The sequence below is a fragment of the Ambystoma mexicanum genome, chromosome 7q (genome assembly GCF_040938575.1).
Source record: "Ambystoma mexicanum isolate Mex_15411 chromosome 7q, UKY_AmexF1_1, whole genome shotgun sequence".
Lineage (NCBI taxonomy): Eukaryota > Metazoa > Chordata > Amphibia > Caudata > Ambystomatidae > Ambystoma > Ambystoma mexicanum.
In genome coordinates this window covers 1086852211-1086871013 of record NC_090941.1, presented here as the reverse complement: position 1 = coordinate 1086871013, position 18803 = coordinate 1086852211, and the positions used below count along the sequence as shown (strand labels likewise).

The window sequence follows — 18803 nt, the reverse complement described above, 5'->3', positions numbered from 1 at the left end:
GTGTGTTTATTTCCATCTTTCTTTCCGAGTTTTTTTTTAAAGTTTTGTAAGGAACGGATGCTTGGGTGAGTGAGTGCAAGTGTGGCTTGGCCTGAATTTACAGACACTTTCTTTGCAAACATGAGTAGGCAAGTGGGTATTTCAAAAGTGGGTGCATGGAGCCGCTCGTTGCTTTTCCAAGCTGGCAGCTGTGGCTCCTGAGCTTGAGGCAAAAAGAAGGGCAGAAGCACACTGCAGAGGACAGCGTTCAGCCTTGCAAGAGGGCAGTGGACGTCGGAGGAGCCGACACAGCACAAGAGGCTCGGAATCGGCGCACTCTTCGCCTACGGCCATACCACCCTGAATGCGCCCGATCTCGTCCGATCTCGGAAGCTAAGCAGGGTCGGGCCTGGTTAGTACTTGGATGGGAGACCGCCTGGGAATACCAGGTGCTGTAGGCATTTTGCTACTCTGTGCCCGATAGGCGGCGTTCGTCTTCCCCGTCTTGAACTACATTTTTCCTCCATTCCGCTTTTAATTTTAACAAACACGGCGCGTGAAAAAGGCACAGGGGCAGACAGCAGCCCTCGCTCCAATGCAGAGCCCCGTCAGAGGCGGACACGTTGTCGCCAAACTAACTTGGAGCAGCAGGAGACTGAAGCCAGGGCAGCAGCTCGCCGCCTCGGGTGGGTGGATGCAGCCAGAAAGGGCCACTCGTGTCCCTGGCAAAGCACCTCCAGCGTCTCCCCGTTTTCTCTCCAGTGGACGCGCAAGGCCCCCTACAGCTAGGGGAGGCAAGTGGATGGGCCTCATCTGCATATGTGGGCTCTAGAGGAAGAGTGCACCCTGGGAGACAAGGGGACACTTGGAGCGGGAAGTGCTCACGGGGGAGAAGTGCCTACAAGAGGCAGGAAGGGAGGGAGGCCACATCATGCCTCTCCATAGCCAGGCCTCTGGATGATGGGGCAGAAGCGGCCGTCACCCTAAGCTTCCTAGAAGTCCCAGCTGGGCCCCATGCTACCTAATATCTCGCCTGATCGAGCCTGGTCGAGCACTGGTCGAGCCTTCAGCCAAGGGACACAGGAGCCAAGGGGTCTGGCCTCGAGCCTTCAACCGAGGGACCCAGGAGCCCAGGGTCTGGCCTCAGTGCTTCCCAAGTCGGCCTTCAGCTGAAGCCTGCCTGGGCTGGGAGCCTCAGCTGCTGTTCCTGGGTGTGCTTCTTTCCTGCATGTGAAGGCCACCAGCGGCGAAGGTTGCCCTCCGCCTTCCAAGGAGTCGAGGGGATAGAAGCAGGAAAATTGTGTGTGTGTTTATTTCTTCTTTTTTAGAGATTCTTTCTATTTTTGTAAGGAACCGACGCCTGGGTGAGTGCTAGTGTGGCTTGAGGTGAATTTACGGGCAGCTTCTTTGCAAACTTTTGCCAAACCAACTTGGAGCAGCACTGGGGTAGAGAGTCAGCCTTCCGCTGATGCCTGCCTAGGCGTGGCTGGGCTGGGGGCCTCAGCTGCTGTTACTGGGCCTGCTTCTTTCCTGGTCTTGTAGGCCGCCAGCCAGAGAAGGTAAGGGCTTCAACCAACATCGCCCTCTGCCTTCCAAAGAGTCGAGGAGACCGCAGCAGGAAAATTGTGTGTGTGTTTATTTCTTCTTTTTTAGAGGTGCTTTCTATTTTTGTAAGGAACCGACGCCTGGGTGAGTGCTAGTGTGGCGTGAGTTAAATTTACAGGCATCTTCTTTGCAAACTTTTGCCAAACCAATTTGGGGCAGCAGTGGGGTAGAGAGTCAGCCTTAAGCTGATGCCTGCCTAGGCGTGGCTGGGCTGGGGGCCTCAGCTGCTGTTACTGGGCCTGCTTCTTTCCTGGTCTTGTAGGCCGCCAGCCAGAGAAGGTAAGGGCTTCAACCAACATCGCCCTCTGCCTTCCAAAGAGTCGAGGAGACCGCAGCAGGAAAATTGTGTGTGTGTTTATTTCTTCTTTTTTTAGAGGTGCTTTCTATTTTTGTAAGGAACCGACGCCTGGGTGAGTGCTAGTGTGGCGTGAGTTACATTTACAGGCATCTTCTTTGCAAAATTTTGCCAAACCAACTTGGACCAGCACTGGGGTAGAGAGTCAGCCTTCAGCTGATGGCTGCCTGGGCTGGGCTGGGCTGGTCTGGGGGCCTCAGCTGCTGTTACTGGGCATGCTTCTTTCCTGGACTTGTAGGCCACCAGCCGGAGAAGGTAAGGGCCTCAACCAACATCGCCCTCTGCCTTTCAAAGAGTCGAGGAGACCCCAGCAGGAAAATTGTGTGTGTGTTTATTTCTTCTTTTTTAGAGGTGCTTTCTATTTTTGTAAGGAACCGACGCCTGGGTGAGTGCTAGTGTGGCGTGAGTTAAATTTACAGGCATCTTCTTTGCAAACTTTTGCCAAACCAATTTGGGGCAGCAGTGGGGTAGAGAGTCAGCCTTAAGCTGATGCCTGCCTGGGCTGGGCTGGGCTGGGGGCCTCAGCTGCTGTTACTGGGCCTGCTTCTTTCCTGGACTTGTAGGCCGCCAGCCCGAGAAGGTAAGGCCTCAACCAACATCGCCCTCTGCCTTCCAAAGAGTCGAGGAGACCCCAGCAGGAAAATTGTGTGTGTGTTTATTTCCATCTTTCTTTCCGAGTTTTTTTTTAAAGTTTTGTAAGGAACGGATGCTTGGGTGAGTGAGTGCAAGTGTGGCTTGGCCTGAATTTACAGACACTTTCTTTGCAAACATGAGTAGGCAAGTGGGTATTTCAAAAGTGGGTGCATGGAGCCGCTCGTTGCTTTTCCAAGCTGGCAGCTGTGGCTCCTGAGCTTGAGGCAAAAAGAAGGGCAGAAGCACACTGCAGAGGACAGCGTTCAGCCTTGCAAGAGGGCAGTGGACGTCGGAGGAGCCGACACAGCACAAGAGGCTCGGAATCGGCGCACTCTTCGCCTACGGCCATACCACCCTGAATGCGCCCGATCTCGTCCGATCTCGGAAGCTAAGCAGGGTCGGGCCTGGTTAGTACTTGGATGGGAGACCGCCTGGGAATACCAGGTGCTGTAGGCATTTTGCTACTCTGTGCCCGATAGGCGGCGTTCGTCTTCCCCGTCTTGAACTACATTTTTCCTCCATTCCGCTTTTAATTTTAACAAACACGGCGCGTGAAAAAGGCACAGGGGCAGACAGCAGCCCTCGCTCCAATGCAGAGCCCCGTCAGAGGCGGACACGTTGTCGCCAAACTAACTTGGAGCAGCAGGAGACTGAAGCCAGGGCAGCAGCTCGCCGCCTCGGGTGGGTGGATGCAGCCAGAAAGGGCCACTCGTGTCCCTGGCAAAGCACCTCCAGCGTCTCCCCGTTTTCTCTCCAGTGGACGCGCAAGGCCCCCTACAGCTAGGGGAGGCAAGTGGATGGGCCTCATCTGCATATGTGGGCTCTAGAGGAAGAGTGCACCCTGGGAGACAAGGGGACACTTGGAGCGGGAAGTGCTCACGGGGGAGAAGTGCCTACAAGAGGCAGGAAGGGAGGGAGGCCACATCATGCCTCTCCATAGCCAGGCCTCTGGATGATGGGGCAGAAGCGGCCGTCACCCTAAGCTTCCTAGAAGTCCCAGCTGGGCCCCATGCTACCTAATATCTCGCCTGATCGAGCCTGGTCGAGCACTGGTCGAGCCTTCAGCCAAGGGACACAGGAGCCAAGGGGTCTGGCCTCGAGCCTTCAACCGAGGGACCCAGGAGCCCAGGGTCTGGCCTCAGTGCTTCCCAAGTCGGCCTTCAGCTGAAGCCTGCCTGGGCTGGGAGCCTCAGCTGCTGTTCCTGGGTGTGCTTCTTTCCTGCATGTGAAGGCCACCAGCGGCGAAGGTTGCCCTCCGCCTTCCAAGGAGTCGAGGGGATAGAAGCAGGAAAATTGTGTGTGTGTTTATTTCTTCTTTTTTAGAGATTCTTTCTATTTTTGTAAGGAACCGACGCCTGGGTGAGTGCTAGTGTGGCTTGAGGTGAATTTACGGGCAGCTTCTTTGCAAACTTTTGCCAAACCAACTTGGAGCAGCACTGGGGTAGAGAGTCAGCCTTCCGCTGATGCCTGCCTAGGCGTGGCTGGGCTGGGGGCCTCAGCTGCTGTTACTGGGCCTGCTTCTTTCCTGGTCTTGTAGGCCGCCAGCCAGAGAAGGTAAGGGCTTCAACCAACATCGCCCTCTGCCTTCCAAAGAGTCGAGGAGACCGCAGCAGGAAAATTGTGTGTGTGTTTATTTCTTCTTTTTTAGAGGTGCTTTCTATTTTTGTAAGGAACCGACGCCTGGGTGAGTGCTAGTGTGGCGTGAGTTAAATTTACAGGCATCTTCTTTGCAAACTTTTGCCAAACCAATTTGGGGCAGCAGTGGGGTAGAGAGTCAGCCTTAAGCTGATGCCTGCCTAGGCGTGGCTGGGCTGGGGGCCTCAGCTGCTGTTACTGGGCCTGCTTCTTTCCTGGTCTTGTAGGCCGCCAGCCAGAGAAGGTAAGGGCTTCAACCAACATCGCCCTCTGCCTTCCAAAGAGTCGAGGAGACCGCAGCAGGAAAATTGTGTGTGTGTTTATTTCTTCTTTTTTTAGAGGTGCTTTCTATTTTTGTAAGGAACCGACGCCTGGGTGAGTGCTAGTGTGGCGTGAGTTACATTTACAGGCATCTTCTTTGCAAAATTTTGCCAAACCAACTTGGACCAGCACTGGGGTAGAGAGTCAGCCTTCAGCTGATGGCTGCCTGGGCTGGGCTGGGCTGGTCTGGGGGCCTCAGCTGCTGTTACTGGGCATGCTTCTTTCCTGGACTTGTAGGCCACCAGCCGGAGAAGGTAAGGGCCTCAACCAACATCGCCCTCTGCCTTTCAAAGAGTCGAGGAGACCCCAGCAGGAAAATTGTGTGTGTGTTTATTTCTTCTTTTTTAGAGGTGCTTTCTATTTTTGTAAGGAACCGACGCCTGGGTGAGTGCTAGTGTGGCGTGAGTTAAATTTACAGGCATCTTCTTTGCAAACTTTTGCCAAACCAATTTGGGGCAGCAGTGGGGTAGAGAGTCAGCCTTAAGCTGATGCCTGCCTGGGCTGGGCTGGGCTGGGGGCCTCAGCTGCTGTTACTGGGCCTGCTTCTTTCCTGGACTTGTAGGCCGCCAGCCCGAGAAGGTAAGGCCTCAACCAACATCGCCCTCTGCCTTCCAAAGAGTCGAGGAGACCCCAGCAGGAAAATTGTGTGTGTGTTTATTTCCATCTTTCTTTCCGAGTTTTTTTTTAAAGTTTTGTAAGGAACGGATGCTTGGGTGAGTGAGTGCAAGTGTGGCTTGGCCTGAATTTACAGACACTTTCTTTGCAAACATGAGTAGGCAAGTGGGTATTTCAAAAGTGGGTGCATGGAGCCGCTCGTTGCTTTTCCAAGCTGGCAGCTGTGGCTCCTGAGCTTGAGGCAAAAAGAAGGGCAGAAGCACACTGCAGAGGACAGCGTTCAGCCTTGCAAGAGGGCAGTGGACGTCGGAGGAGCCGACACAGCACAAGAGGCTCGGAATCGGCGCACTCTTCGCCTACGGCCATACCACCCTGAATGCGCCCGATCTCGTCCGATCTCGGAAGCTAAGCAGGGTCGGGCCTGGTTAGTACTTGGATGGGAGACCGCCTGGGAATACCAGGTGCTGTAGGCATTTTGCTACTCTGTGCCCGATAGGCGGCGTTCGTCTTCCCCGTCTTGAACTACATTTTTCCTCCATTCCGCTTTTAATTTTAACAAACACGGCGCGTGAAAAAGGCACAGGGGCAGACAGCAGCCCTCGCTCCAATGCAGAGCCCCGTCAGAGGCGGACACGTTGTCGCCAAACTAACTTGGAGCAGCAGGAGACTGAAGCCAGGGCAGCAGCTCGCCGCCTCGGGTGGGTGGATGCAGCCAGAAAGGGCCACTCGTGTCCCTGGCAAAGCACCTCCAGCGTCTCCCCGTTTTCTCTCCAGTGGACGCGCAAGGCCCCCTACAGCTAGGGGAGGCAAGTGGATGGGCCTCATCTGCATATGTGGGCTCTAGAGGAAGAGTGCACCCTGGGAGACAAGGGGACACTTGGAGCGGGAAGTGCTCACGGGGGAGAAGTGCCTACAAGAGGCAGGAAGGGAGGGAGGCCACATCATGCCTCTCCATAGCCAGGCCTCTGGATGATGGGGCAGAAGCGGCCGTCACCCTAAGCTTCCTAGAAGTCCCAGCTGGGCCCCATGCTACCTAATATCTCGCCTGATCGAGCCTGGTCGAGCACTGGTCGAGCCTTCAGCCAAGGGACACAGGAGCCAAGGGGTCTGGCCTCGAGCCTTTAACCGAGGGACCCAGGAGCCCAGGGTCTGGCCTCAGTGCTTCCCAAGTCGGCCTTCAGCTGAAGCCTGCCTGGGCTGGGAGCCTCAGCTGCTGTTCCTGGGTGTGCTTCTTTCCTGCATGTGAAGGCCACCAGCGGCGAAGGTTGCCCTCCGCCTTCCAAGGAGTCGAGGGGATAGAAGCAGGAAAATTGTGTGTGTGTTTATTTCTTCTTTTTTAGAGATTCTTTCTATTTTTGTAAGGAACTGACGCCTGGGTGAGTGCTAGTGTGGCTTGAGGTGAATTTACGGGCAGCTTCTTTGCAAACTTTTGCCAAACCAACTTGGAGCAGCACTGGGGTAGAGAGTCAGCCTTCCGCTGATGCCTGCCTAGGCGTGGCTGGGCTGGGGGCCTCAGCTGCTGTTACTGGGCCTGCTTCTTTCCTGGTCTTGTAGGCCGCCAGCCAGAGAAGGTAAGGGCTTCAACCAACATCGCCCTCTGCCTTCCAAAGAGTCGAGGAGACCGCAGCAGGAAAATTGTGTGTGTGTTTATTTCTTCTTTTTTAGAGGTGCTTTCTATTTTTGTAAGGAACCGACGCCTGGGTGAGTGCTAGTGTGGCGTGAGTTAAATTTACAGGCATCTTCTTTGCAAACTTTTGCCAAACCAATTTGGGGCAGCAGTGGGGTAGAGAGTCAGCCTTAAGCTGATGCCTGCCTAGGCGTGGCTGGGCTGGGGGCCTCAGCTGCTGTTACTGGGCCTGCTTCTTTCCTGGTCTTGTAGGCCGCCAGCCAGAGAAGGTAAGGGCTTCAACCAACATCGCCCTCTGCCTTCCAAAGAGTCGAGGAGACCGCAGCAGGAAAATTGTGTGTGTGTTTATTTCTTCTTTTTTTAGAGGTGCTTTCTATTTTTGTAAGGAACCGACGCCTGGGTGAGTGCTAGTGTGGCGTGAGTTACATTTACAGGCATCTTCTTTGCAAAATTTTGCCAAACCAACTTGGACCAGCACTGGGGTAGAGAGTCAGCCTTCAGCTGATGGCTGCCTGGGCTGGGCTGGGCTGGTCTGGGGGCCTCAGCTGCTGTTACTGGGCATGCTTCTTTCCTGGACTTGTAGGCCACCAGCCGGAGAAGGTAAGGGCCTCAACCAACATCGCCCTCTGCCTTTCAAAGAGTCGAGGAGACCCCAGCAGGAAAATTGTGTGTGTGTTTATTTCTTCTTTTTTAGAGGTGCTTTCTATTTTTGTAAGGAACCGACGCCTGGGTGAGTGCTAGTGTGGCGTGAGTTAAATTTACAGGCATCTTCTTTGCAAACTTTTGCCAAACCAATTTGGGGCAGCAGTGGGGTAGAGAGTCAGCCTTAAGCTGATGCCTGCCTGGGCTGGGCTGGGCTGGGGGCCTCAGCTGCTGTTACTGGGCCTGCTTCTTTCCTGGACTTGTAGGCCGCCAGCCCGAGAAGGTAAGGCCTCAACCAACATCGCCCTCTGCCTTCCAAAGAGTCGAGGAGACCCCAGCAGGAAAATTGTGTGTGTGTTTATTTCCATCTTTCTTTCCGAGTTTTTTTTTAAAGTTTTGTAAGGAACGGATGCTTGGGTGAGTGAGTGCAAGTGTGGCTTGGCCTGAATTTACAGACACTTTCTTTGCAAACATGAGTAGGCAAGTGGGTATTTCAAAAGTGGGTGCATGGAGCCGCTCGTTGCTTTTCCAAGCTGGCAGCTGTGGCTCCTGAGCTTGAGGCAAAAAGAAGGGCAGAAGCACACTGCAGAGGACAGCGTTCAGCCTTGCAAGAGGGCAGTGGACGTCGGAGGAGCCGACACAGCACAAGAGGCTCGGAATCGGCGCACTCTTCGCCTACGGCCATACCACCCTGAATGCGCCCGATCTCGTCCGATCTCGGAAGCTAAGCAGGGTCGGGCCTGGTTAGTACTTGGATGGGAGACCGCCTGGGAATACCAGGTGCTGTAGGCATTTTGCTACTCTGTGCCCGATAGGCGGCGTTCGTCTTCCCCGTCTTGAACTACATTTTTCCTCCATTCCGCTTTTAATTTTAACAAACACGGCGCGTGAAAAAGGCACAGGGGCAGACAGCAGCCCTCGCTCCAATGCAGAGCCCCGTCAGAGGCGGACACGTTGTCGCCAAACTAACTTGGAGCAGCAGGAGACTGAAGCCAGGGCAGCAGCTCGCCGCCTCGGGTGGGTGGATGCAGCCAGAAAGGGCCACTCGTGTCCCTGGCAAAGCACCTCCAGCGTCTCCCCGTTTTCTCTCCAGTGGACGCGCAAGGCCCCCTACAGCTAGGGGAGGCAAGTGGATGGGCCTCATCTGCATATGTGGGCTCTAGAGGAAGAGTGCACCCTGGGAGACAAGGGGACACTTGGAGCGGGAAGTGCTCACGGGGGAGAAGTGCCTACAAGAGGCAGGAAGGGAGGGAGGCCACATCATGCCTCTCCATAGCCAGGCCTCTGGATGATGGGGCAGAAGCGGCCGTCACCCTAAGCTTCCTAGAAGTCCCAGCTGGGCCCCATGCTACCTAATATCTCGCCTGATCGAGCCTGGTCGAGCACTGGTCGAGCCTTCAGCCAAGGGACACAGGAGCCAAGGGGTCTGGCCTCGAGCCTTCAACCGAGGGACCCAGGAGCCCAGGGTCTGGCCTCAGTGCTTCCCAAGTCGGCCTTCAGCTGAAGCCTGCCTGGGCTGGGAGCCTCAGCTGCTGTTCCTGGGTGTGCTTCTTTCCTGCATGTGAAGGCCACCAGCGGCGAAGGTTGCCCTCCGCCTTCCAAGGAGTCGAGGGGATAGAAGCAGGAAAATTGTGTGTGTGTTTATTTCTTCTTTTTTAGAGATTCTTTCTATTTTTGTAAGGAACCGACGCCTGGGTGAGTGCTAGTGTGGCTTGAGGTGAATTTACGGGCAGCTTCTTTGCAAACTTTTGCCAAACCAACTTGGAGCAGCACTGGGGTAGAGAGTCAGCCTTCCGCTGATGCCTGCCTAGGCGTGGCTGGGCTGGGGGCCTCAGCTGCTGTTACTGGGCCTGCTTCTTTCCTGGTCTTGTAGGCCGCCAGCCAGAGAAGGTAAGGGCTTCAACCAACATCGCCCTCTGCCTTCCAAAGAGTCGAGGAGACCGCAGCAGGAAAATTGTGTGTGTGTTTATTTCTTCTTTTTTAGAGGTGCTTTCTATTTTTGTAAGGAACCGACGCCTGGGTGAGTGCTAGTGTGGCGTGAGTTAAATTTACAGGCATCTTCTTTGCAAACTTTTGCCAAACCAATTTGGGGCAGCAGTGGGGTAGAGAGTCAGCCTTAAGCTGATGCCTGCCTAGGCGTGGCTGGGCTGGGGGCCTCAGCTGCTGTTACTGGGCCTGCTTCTTTCCTGGTCTTGTAGGCCGCCAGCCAGAGAAGGTAAGGGCTTCAACCAACATCGCCCTCTGCCTTCCAAAGAGTCGAGGAGACCGCAGCAGGAAAATTGTGTGTGTGTTTATTTCTTCTTTTTTTAGAGGTGCTTTCTATTTTTGTAAGGAACCGACGCCTGGGTGAGTGCTAGTGTGGCGTGAGTTACATTTACAGGCATCTTCTTTGCAAAATTTTGCCAAACCAACTTGGACCAGCACTGGGGTAGAGAGTCAGCCTTCAGCTGATGGCTGCCTGGGCTGGGCTGGGCTGGTCTGGGGGCCTCAGCTGCTGTTACTGGGCATGCTTCTTTCCTGGACTTGTAGGCCACCAGCCGGAGAAGGTAAGGGCCTCAACCAACATCGCCCTCTGCCTTTCAAAGAGTCGAGGAGACCCCAGCAGGAAAATTGTGTGTGTGTTTATTTCTTCTTTTTTAGAGGTGCTTTCTATTTTTGTAAGGAACCGACGCCTGGGTGAGTGCTAGTGTGGCGTGAGTTAAATTTACAGGCATCTTCTTTGCAAACTTTTGCCAAACCAATTTGGGGCAGCAGTGGGGTAGAGAGTCAGCCTTAAGCTGATGCCTGCCTGGGCTGGGCTGGGCTGGGGGCCTCAGCTGCTGTTACTGGGCCTGCTTCTTTCCTGGACTTGTAGGCCGCCAGCCCGAGAAGGTAAGGCCTCAACCAACATCGCCCTCTGCCTTCCAAAGAGTCGAGGAGACCCCAGCAGGAAAATTGTGTGTGTGTTTATTTCCATCTTTCTTTCCGAGTTTTTTTTTAAAGTTTTGTAAGGAACGGATGCTTGGGTGAGTGAGTGCAAGTGTGGCTTGGCCTGAATTTACAGACACTTTCTTTGCAAACATGAGTAGGCAAGTGGGTATTTCAAAAGTGGGTGCATGGAGCCGCTCGTTGCTTTTCCAAGCTGGCAGCTGTGGCTCCTGAGCTTGAGGCAAAAAGAAGGGCAGAAGCACACTGCAGAGGACAGCGTTCAGCCTTGCAAGAGGGCAGTGGACGTCGGAGGAGCCGACACAGCACAAGAGGCTCGGAATCGGCGCACTCTTCGCCTACGGCCATACCACCCTGAATGCGCCCGATCTCGTCCGATCTCGGAAGCTAAGCAGGGTCGGGCCTGGTTAGTACTTGGATGGGAGACCGCCTGGGAATACCAGGTGCTGTAGGCATTTTGCTACTCTGTGCCCGATAGGCGGCGTTCGTCTTCCCCGTCTTGAACTACATTTTTCCTCCATTCCGCTTTTAATTTTAACAAACACGGCGCGTGAAAAAGGCACAGGGGCAGACAGCAGCCCTCGCTCCAATGCAGAGCCCCGTCAGAGGCGGACACGTTGTCGCCAAACTAACTTGGAGCAGCAGGAGACTGAAGCCAGGGCAGCAGCTCGCCGCCTCGGGTGGGTGGATGCAGCCAGAAAGGGCCACTCGTGTCCCTGGCAAAGCACCTCCAGCGTCTCCCCGTTTTCTCTCCAGTGGACGCGCAAGGCCCCCTACAGCTAGGGGAGGCAAGTGGATGGGCCTCATCTGCATATGTGGGCTCTAGAGGAAGAGTGCACCCTGGGAGACAAGGGGACACTTGGAGCGGGAAGTGCTCACGGGGGAGAAGTGCCTACAAGAGGCAGGAAGGGAGGGAGGCCACATCATGCCTCTCCATAGCCAGGCCTCTGGATGATGGGGCAGAAGCGGCCGTCACCCTAAGCTTCCTAGAAGTCCCAGCTGGGCCCCATGCTACCTAATATCTCGCCTGATCGAGCCTGGTCGAGCACTGGTCGAGCCTTCAGCCAAGGGACACAGGAGCCAAGGGGTCTGGCCTCGAGCCTTCAACCGAGGGACCCAGGAGCCCAGGGTCTGGCCTCAGTGCTTCCCAAGTCGGCCTTCAGCTGAAGCCTGCCTGGGCTGGGAGCCTCAGCTGCTGTTCCTGGGTGTGCTTCTTTCCTGCATGTGAAGGCCACCAGCGGCGAAGGTTGCCCTCCGCCTTCCAAGGAGTCGAGGGGATAGAAGCAGGAAAATTGTGTGTGTGTTTATTTCTTCTTTTTTAGAGATTCTTTCTATTTTTGTAAGGAACCGACGCCTGGGTGAGTGCTAGTGTGGCTTGAGGTGAATTTACGGGCAGCTTCTTTGCAAACTTTTGCCAAACCAACTTGGAGCAGCACTGGGGTAGAGAGTCAGCCTTCCGCTGATGCCTGCCTAGGCGTGGCTGGGCTGGGGGCCTCAGCTGCTGTTACTGGGCCTGCTTCTTTCCTGGTCTTGTAGGCCGCCAGCCAGAGAAGGTAAGGGCTTCAACCAACATCGCCCTCTGCCTTCCAAAGAGTCGAGGAGACCGCAGCAGGAAAATTGTGTGTGTGTTTATTTCTTCTTTTTTAGAGGTGCTTTCTATTTTTGTAAGGAACCGACGCCTGGGTGAGTGCTAGTGTGGCGTGAGTTAAATTTACAGGCATCTTCTTTGCAAACTTTTGCCAAACCAATTTGGGGCAGCAGTGGGGTAGAGAGTCAGCCTTAAGCTGATGCCTGCCTAGGCGTGGCTGGGCTGGGGGCCTCAGCTGCTGTTACTGGGCCTGCTTCTTTCCTGGTCTTGTAGGCCGCCAGCCAGAGAAGGTAAGGGCTTCAACCAACATCGCCCTCTGCCTTCCAAAGAGTCGAGGAGACCGCAGCAGGAAAATTGTGTGTGTGTTTATTTCTTCTTTTTTTAGAGGTGCTTTCTATTTTTGTAAGGAACCGACGCCTGGGTGAGTGCTAGTGTGGCGTGAGTTACATTTACAGGCATCTTCTTTGCAAAATTTTGCCAAACCAACTTGGACCAGCACTGGGGTAGAGAGTCAGCCTTCAGCTGATGGCTGCCTGGGCTGGGCTGGGCTGGTCTGGGGGCCTCAGCTGCTGTTACTGGGCATGCTTCTTTCCTGGACTTGTAGGCCACCAGCCGGAGAAGGTAAGGGCCTCAACCAACATCGCCCTCTGCCTTTCAAAGAGTCGAGGAGACCCCAGCAGGAAAATTGTGTGTGTGTTTATTTCTTCTTTTTTAGAGGTGCTTTCTATTTTTGTAAGGAACCGACGCCTGGGTGAGTGCTAGTGTGGCGTGAGTTAAATTTACAGGCATCTTCTTTGCAAACTTTTGCCAAACCAATTTGGGGCAGCAGTGGGGTAGAGAGTCAGCCTTAAGCTGATGCCTGCCTGGGCTGGGCTGGGCTGGGGGCCTCAGCTGCTGTTACTGGGCCTGCTTCTTTCCTGGACTTGTAGGCCGCCAGCCCGAGAAGGTAAGGCCTCAACCAACATCGCCCTCTGCCTTCCAAAGAGTCGAGGAGACCCCAGCAGGAAAATTGTGTGTGTGTTTATTTCCATCTTTCTTTCCGAGTTTTTTTTTAAAGTTTTGTAAGGAACGGATGCTTGGGTGAGTGAGTGCAAGTGTGGCTTGGCCTGAATTTACAGACACTTTCTTTGCAAACATGAGTAGGCAAGTGGGTATTTCAAAAGTGGGTGCATGGAGCCGCTCGTTGCTTTTCCAAGCTGGCAGCTGTGGCTCCTGAGCTTGAGGCAAAAAGAAGGGCAGAAGCACACTGCAGAGGACAGCGTTCAGCCTTGCAAGAGGGCAGTGGACGTCGGAGGAGCCGACACAGCACAAGAGGCTCGGAATCGGCGCACTCTTCGCCTACGGCCATACCACCCTGAATGCGCCCGATCTCGTCCGATCTCGGAAGCTAAGCAGGGTCGGGCCTGGTTAGTACTTGGATGGGAGACCGCCTGGGAATACCAGGTGCTGTAGGCATTTTGCTACTCTGTGCCCGATAGGCGGCGTTCGTCTTCCCCGTCTTGAACTACATTTTTCCTCCATTCCGCTTTTAATTTTAACAAACACGGCGCGTGAAAAAGGCACAGGGGCAGACAGCAGCCCTCGCTCCAATGCAGAGCCCCGTCAGAGGCGGACACGTTGTCGCCAAACTAACTTGGAGCAGCAGGAGACTGAAGCCAGGGCAGCAGCTCGCCGCCTCGGGTGGGTGGATGCAGCCAGAAAGGGCCACTCGTGTCCCTGGCAAAGCACCTCCAGCGTCTCCCCGTTTTCTCTCCAGTGGACGCGCAAGGCCCCCTACAGCTAGGGGAGGCAAGTGGATGGGCCTCATCTGCATATGTGGGCTCTAGAGGAAGAGTGCACCCTGGGAGACAAGGGGACACTTGGAGCGGGAAGTGCTCACGGGGGAGAAGTGCCTACAAGAGGCAGGAAGGGAGGGAGGCCACATCATGCCTCTCCATAGCCAGGCCTCTGGATGATGGGGCAGAAGCGGCCGTCACCCTAAGCTTCCTAGAAGTCCCAGCTGGGCCCCATGCTACCTAATATCTCGCCTGATCGAGCCTGGTCGAGCACTGGTCGAGCCTTCAGCCAAGGGACACAGGAGCCAAGGGGTCTGGCCTCGAGCCTTTAACCGAGGGACCCAGGAGCCCAGGGTCTGGCCTCAGTGCTTCCCAAGTCGGCCTTCAGCTGAAGCCTGCCTGGGCTGGGAGCCTCAGCTGCTGTTCCTGGGTGTGCTTCTTTCCTGCATGTGAAGGCCACCAGCGGCGAAGGTTGCCCTCCGCCTTCCAAGGAGTCGAGGGGATAGAAGCAGGAAAATTGTGTGTGTGTTTATTTCTTCTTTTTTAGAGATTCTTTCTATTTTTGTAAGGAACTGACGCCTGGGTGAGTGCTAGTGTGGCTTGAGGTGAATTTACGGGCAGCTTCTTTGCAAACTTTTGCCAAACCAACTTGGAGCAGCACTGGGGTAGAGAGTCAGCCTTCCGCTGATGCCTGCCTAGGCGTGGCTGGGCTGGGGGCCTCAGCTGCTGTTACTGGGCCTGCTTCTTTCCTGGTCTTGTAGGCCGCCAGCCAGAGAAGGTAAGGGCTTCAACCAACATCGCCCTCTGCCTTCCAAAGAGTCGAGGAGACCGCAGCAGGAAAATTGTGTGTGTGTTTATTTCTTCTTTTTTAGAGGTGCTTTCTATTTTTGTAAGGAACCGACGCCTGGGTGAGTGCTAGTGTGGCGTGAGTTAAATTTACAGGCATCTTCTTTGCAAACTTTTGCCAAACCAATTTGGGGCAGCAGTGGGGTAGAGAGTCAGCCTTAAGCTGATGCCTGCCTAGGCGTGGCTGGGCTGGGGGCCTCAGCTGCTGTTACTGGGCCTGCTTCTTTCCTGGTCTTGTAGGCCGCCAGCCAGAGAAGGTAAGGGCTTCAACCAACATCGCCCTCTGCCTTCCAAAGAGTCGAGGAGACCGCAGCAGGAAAATTGTGTGTGTGTTTATTTCTTCTTTTTTTAGAGGTGCTTTCTATTTTTGTAAGGAACCGACGCCTGGGTGAGTGCTAGTGTGGCGTGAGTTACATTTACAGGCATCTTCTTTGCAAAATTTTGCCAAACCAACTTGGACCAGCACTGGGGTAGAGAGTCAGCCTTCAGCTGATGGCTGCCTGGGCTGGGCTGGGCTGGTCTGGGGGCCTCAGCTGCTGTTACTGGGCATGCTTCTTTCCTGGACTTGTAGGCCACCAGCCGGAGAAGGTAAGGGCCTCAACCAACATCGCCCTCTGCCTTTCAAAGAGTCGAGGAGACCCCAGCAGGAAAATTGTGTGTGTGTTTATTTCTTCTTTTTTAGAGGTGCTTTCTATTTTTGTAAGGAACCGACGCCTGGGTGAGTGCTAGTGTGGCGTGAGTTAAATTTACAGGCATCTTCTTTGCAAACTTTTGCCAAACCAATTTGGGGCAGCAGTGGGGTAGAGAGTCAGCCTTAAGCTGATGCCTGCCTGGGCTGGGCTGGGCTGGGGGCCTCAGCTGCTGTTACTGGGCCTGCTTCTTTCCTGGACTTGTAGGCCGCCAGCCCGAGAAGGTAAGGCCTCAACCAACATCGCCCTCTGCCTTCCAAAGAGTCGAGGAGACCCCAGCAGGAAAATTGTGTGTGTGTTTATTTCCATCTTTCTTTCCGAGTTTTTTTTTAAAGTTTTGTAAGGAACGGATGCTTGGGTGAGTGAGTGCAAGTGTGGCTTGGCCTGAATTTACAGACACTTTCTTTGCAAACATGAGTAGGCAAGTGGGTATTTCAAAAGTGGGTGCATGGAGCCGCTCGTTGCTTTTCCAAGCTGGCAGCTGTGGCTCCTGAGCTTGAGGCAAAAAGAAGGGCAGAAGCACACTGCAGAGGACAGCGTTCAGCCTTGCAAGAGGGCAGTGGACGTCGGAGGAGCCGACACAGCACAAGAGGCTCGGAATCGGCGCACTCTTCGCCTACGGCCATACCACCCTGAATGCGCCCGATCTCGTCCGATCTCGGAAGCTAAGCAGGGTCGGGCCTGGTTAGTACTTGGATGGGAGACCGCCTGGGAATACCAGGTGCTGTAGGCATTTTGCTACTCTGTGCCCGATAGGCGGCGTTCGTCTTCCCCGTCTTGAACTACATTTTTCCTCCATTCCGCTTTTAATTTTAACAAACACGGCGCGTGAAAAAGGCACAGGGGCAGACAGCAGCCCTCGCTCCAATGCAGAGCCCCGTCAGAGGCGGACACGTTGTCGCCAAACTAACTTGGAGCAGCAGGAGACTGAAGCCAGGGCAGCAGCTCGCCGCCTCGGGTGGGTGGATGCAGCCAGAAAGGGCCACTCGTGTCCCTGGCAAAGCACCTCCAGCGTCTCCCCGTTTTCTCTCCAGTGGACGCGCAAGGCCCCCTACAGCTAGGGGAGGCAAGTGGATGGGCCTCATCTGCATATGTGGGCTCTAGAGGAAGAGTGCACCCTGGGAGACAAGGGGACACTTGGAGCGGGAAGTGCTCACGGGGGAGAAGTGCCTACAAGAGGCAGGAAGGGAGGGAGGCCACATCATGCCTCTCCATAGCCAGGCCTCTGGATGATGGGGCAGAAGCGGCCGTCACCCTAAGCTTCCTAGAAGTCCCAGCTGGGCCCCATGCTACCTAATATCTCGCCTGATCGAGCCTGGTCGAGCACTGGTCGAGCCTTCAGCCAAGGGACACAGGAGCCAAGGGGTCTGGCCTCGAGCCTTCAACCGAGGGACCCAGGAGCCCAGGGTCTGGCCTCAGTGCTTCCCAAGTCGGCCTTCAGCTGAAGCCTGCCTGGGCTGGGAGCCTCAGCTGCTGTTCCTGGGTGTGCTTCTTTCCTGCATGTGAAGGCCACCAGCGGCGAAGGTTGCCCTCCGCCTTCCAAGGAGTCGAGGGGATAGAAGCAGGAAAATTGTGTGTGTGTTTATTTCTTCTTTTTTAGAGATTCTTTCTATTTTTGTAAGGAACTGACGCCTGGGTGAGTGCTAGTGTGGCTTGAGGTGAATTTACGGGCAGCTTCTTTGCAAACTTTTGCCAAACCAACTTGGAGCAGCACTGGGGTAGAGAGTCAGCCTTCCGCTGATGCCTGCCTAGGCGTGGCTGGGCTGGGGGCCTCAGCTGCTGTTACTGGGCCTGCTTCTTTCCTGGTCTTGTAGGCCGCCAGCCAGAGAAGGTAAGGGCTTCAACCAACATCGCCCTCTGCCTTCCAAAGAGTCGAGGAGACCGCAGCAGGAAAATTGTGTGTGTGTTTATTTCTTCTTTTTTAGAGGTGCTTTCTATTTTTGTAAGGAACCGACGCCTGGGTGAGTGCTAGTGTGGCGTGAGTTAAATTTACAGGCATCTTCTTTGCAAACTTTTGCCAAACCAATTTGGGGCAGCAGTGGGGTAGAGAGTCAGCCTTAAGCTGATGCCTGCCTAGGCGTGGCTGGGCTGGGGGCCTCAGCTGCTGTTACTGGGCCTGCTTCTTTCCTGGTCTTGTAGGCCGCCAGCCAGAGAAGGTAAGGGCTTCAACCAACATCGCCCTCTGCCTTCCAAAGAGTCGAGGAGACCGCAGCAGGAAAATTGTGTGTGTGTTTATTTCTTCTTTTTTTAGAGGTGCTTTCTATTTTTTTAAGGAACCGACGCCTGGGCGAGTGCTAGTGTGGCGTGAGTTACATTTACAGGCATCTTCCTTGCAAAATTTTGCCAAACCAACTTGGACCAGCACTGGGGTAGAGAGTCAGCCTTCAGCTGATGGCTGCCTGGGCTGGGCTGGGCTGGTCTGGGGGCCTCAGCTGCTGTTACTGGGCATGCTTCTTTCCTGGACTTGTAGGCCACCAGCCGGAGAAGGTAAGGGCCTCAACCAACATCGCCCTCTGCCTTTCAAAGAGTCGAGGAGACCCCAGCAGGAAAATTGTGTGTGTGTTTATTTCTTCTTTTTTAGAGGTGCTTTCTATTTTTGTAAGGAACCGACGCCTGGGTGAGTGCTAGTGTGGCGTGAGTTAAATTTACAGGCATCTTCTTTGCAAACTTTTGCCAAACCAATTTGGGGCAGCAGTGGGGTAGAGAGTCAGCCTTAAGCTGATGCCTGCCTGGGCTGGGCTGGGCTGGGGGCCTCAGCTGCTGTTACTGGGCCTGCTTCTTTCCTGGACTTGTAGGCCGCCAGCCCGAGAAGGTAAGGCCTCAACCAACATCGCCCTCTGCCTTCCAAAGAGTCGAGGAGACCCCAGCAGGAAAATTGTGTGTGTGTTTATTTCCATCTTTCTTTCCGAGTTTTTTTTTAAAGTTTTGTAAGGAACGGATGCTTGGGTGAGTGAGTGCAAGTGTGGCTTGGCCTGAATTTACAGACACTTTCTTTGCAAACATGAGTAGGCAAGTGGGTATTTCAAAAGTGGGTGCATGGAGCCGCTCGTTGCTTTTCCAAGCTGGCAGCTGTGGCTCCTGAGCTTGAGGCAAAAAGAAGGGCAGAAGCACACTGCAGAGGACAGCGTTCAGCCTTGCAAGAGGGCAGTGGACGTCGGAGGAGCCGACACAGCACAAGAGGCTCGGAATCGGCGCACTCTTCGCCTACGGCCATACCACCCTGAATGCGCCCGATCTCGTCCGATCTCGGAAGCTAAGCAGGGTCGGGCCTGGTTAGTACTTGGATGGGAGACCGCCTGGGAATACCAGGTGCTGTAGGCATTTTGCTACTCTGTGCCCGATAGGCGGCGTTCGTCTTCCCCGTCTTGAACTACATTTTTCCTCCATTCCGCTTTTAATTTTAACAAACACGGCGCGTGAAAAAGGCACAGGGGCAGACAGCAGCCCTCGCTCCAATGCAGAGCCCCGTCAGAGGCGGACACGTTGTCGCCAAACTAACTTGGAGCAGCAGGAGACTGAAGCCAGGGCAGCAGCTCGCCGCCTCGGGTGGGTGGATGCAGCCAGAAAG

General features: G+C 54.7%; 8 non-coding genes across 8 annotated transcripts; all 8 read left to right on the top strand.

Moving 5' to 3' along the window:
• The first annotated feature begins 321 nt into the window (after positions 1-321).
• Positions 322-440, top strand: LOC138529264 (5S ribosomal RNA). The gene has a single exon (XR_011284602.1). It is a non-coding gene; the product is annotated as a 5S ribosomal RNA (ribosomal RNA).
• A 2469-nt stretch (positions 441-2909) lies between these two features.
• LOC138529253 (5S ribosomal RNA) lies at positions 2910-3028 on the top strand. Its single transcript, XR_011284590.1, has one exon. It is a non-coding gene; the product is annotated as a 5S ribosomal RNA (ribosomal RNA).
• A 2469-nt stretch (positions 3029-5497) lies between these two features.
• On the top strand, positions 5498-5616 carry LOC138529241 (5S ribosomal RNA). Its single transcript, XR_011284578.1, has one exon. It is a non-coding gene; the product is annotated as a 5S ribosomal RNA (ribosomal RNA).
• A 2469-nt stretch (positions 5617-8085) lies between these two features.
• Positions 8086-8204, top strand: LOC138529229 (5S ribosomal RNA). Its single transcript, XR_011284566.1, has one exon. It is a non-coding gene; the product is annotated as a 5S ribosomal RNA (ribosomal RNA).
• Positions 8205-10673: 2469 nt separating this feature from the next.
• LOC138529218 (5S ribosomal RNA) lies at positions 10674-10792 on the top strand. Its single transcript, XR_011284555.1, has one exon. It is a non-coding gene; the product is annotated as a 5S ribosomal RNA (ribosomal RNA).
• Positions 10793-13261: 2469 nt separating this feature from the next.
• On the top strand, positions 13262-13380 carry LOC138529206 (5S ribosomal RNA). The gene has a single exon (XR_011284543.1). It is a non-coding gene; the product is annotated as a 5S ribosomal RNA (ribosomal RNA).
• A 2469-nt stretch (positions 13381-15849) lies between these two features.
• Positions 15850-15968, top strand: LOC138529194 (5S ribosomal RNA). Its single transcript, XR_011284532.1, has one exon. It is a non-coding gene; the product is annotated as a 5S ribosomal RNA (ribosomal RNA).
• Positions 15969-18437: 2469 nt separating this feature from the next.
• LOC138529182 (5S ribosomal RNA) lies at positions 18438-18556 on the top strand. The gene has a single exon (XR_011284521.1). It is a non-coding gene; the product is annotated as a 5S ribosomal RNA (ribosomal RNA).
• The last annotated feature ends 247 nt before the right edge of the window (positions 18557-18803 follow it).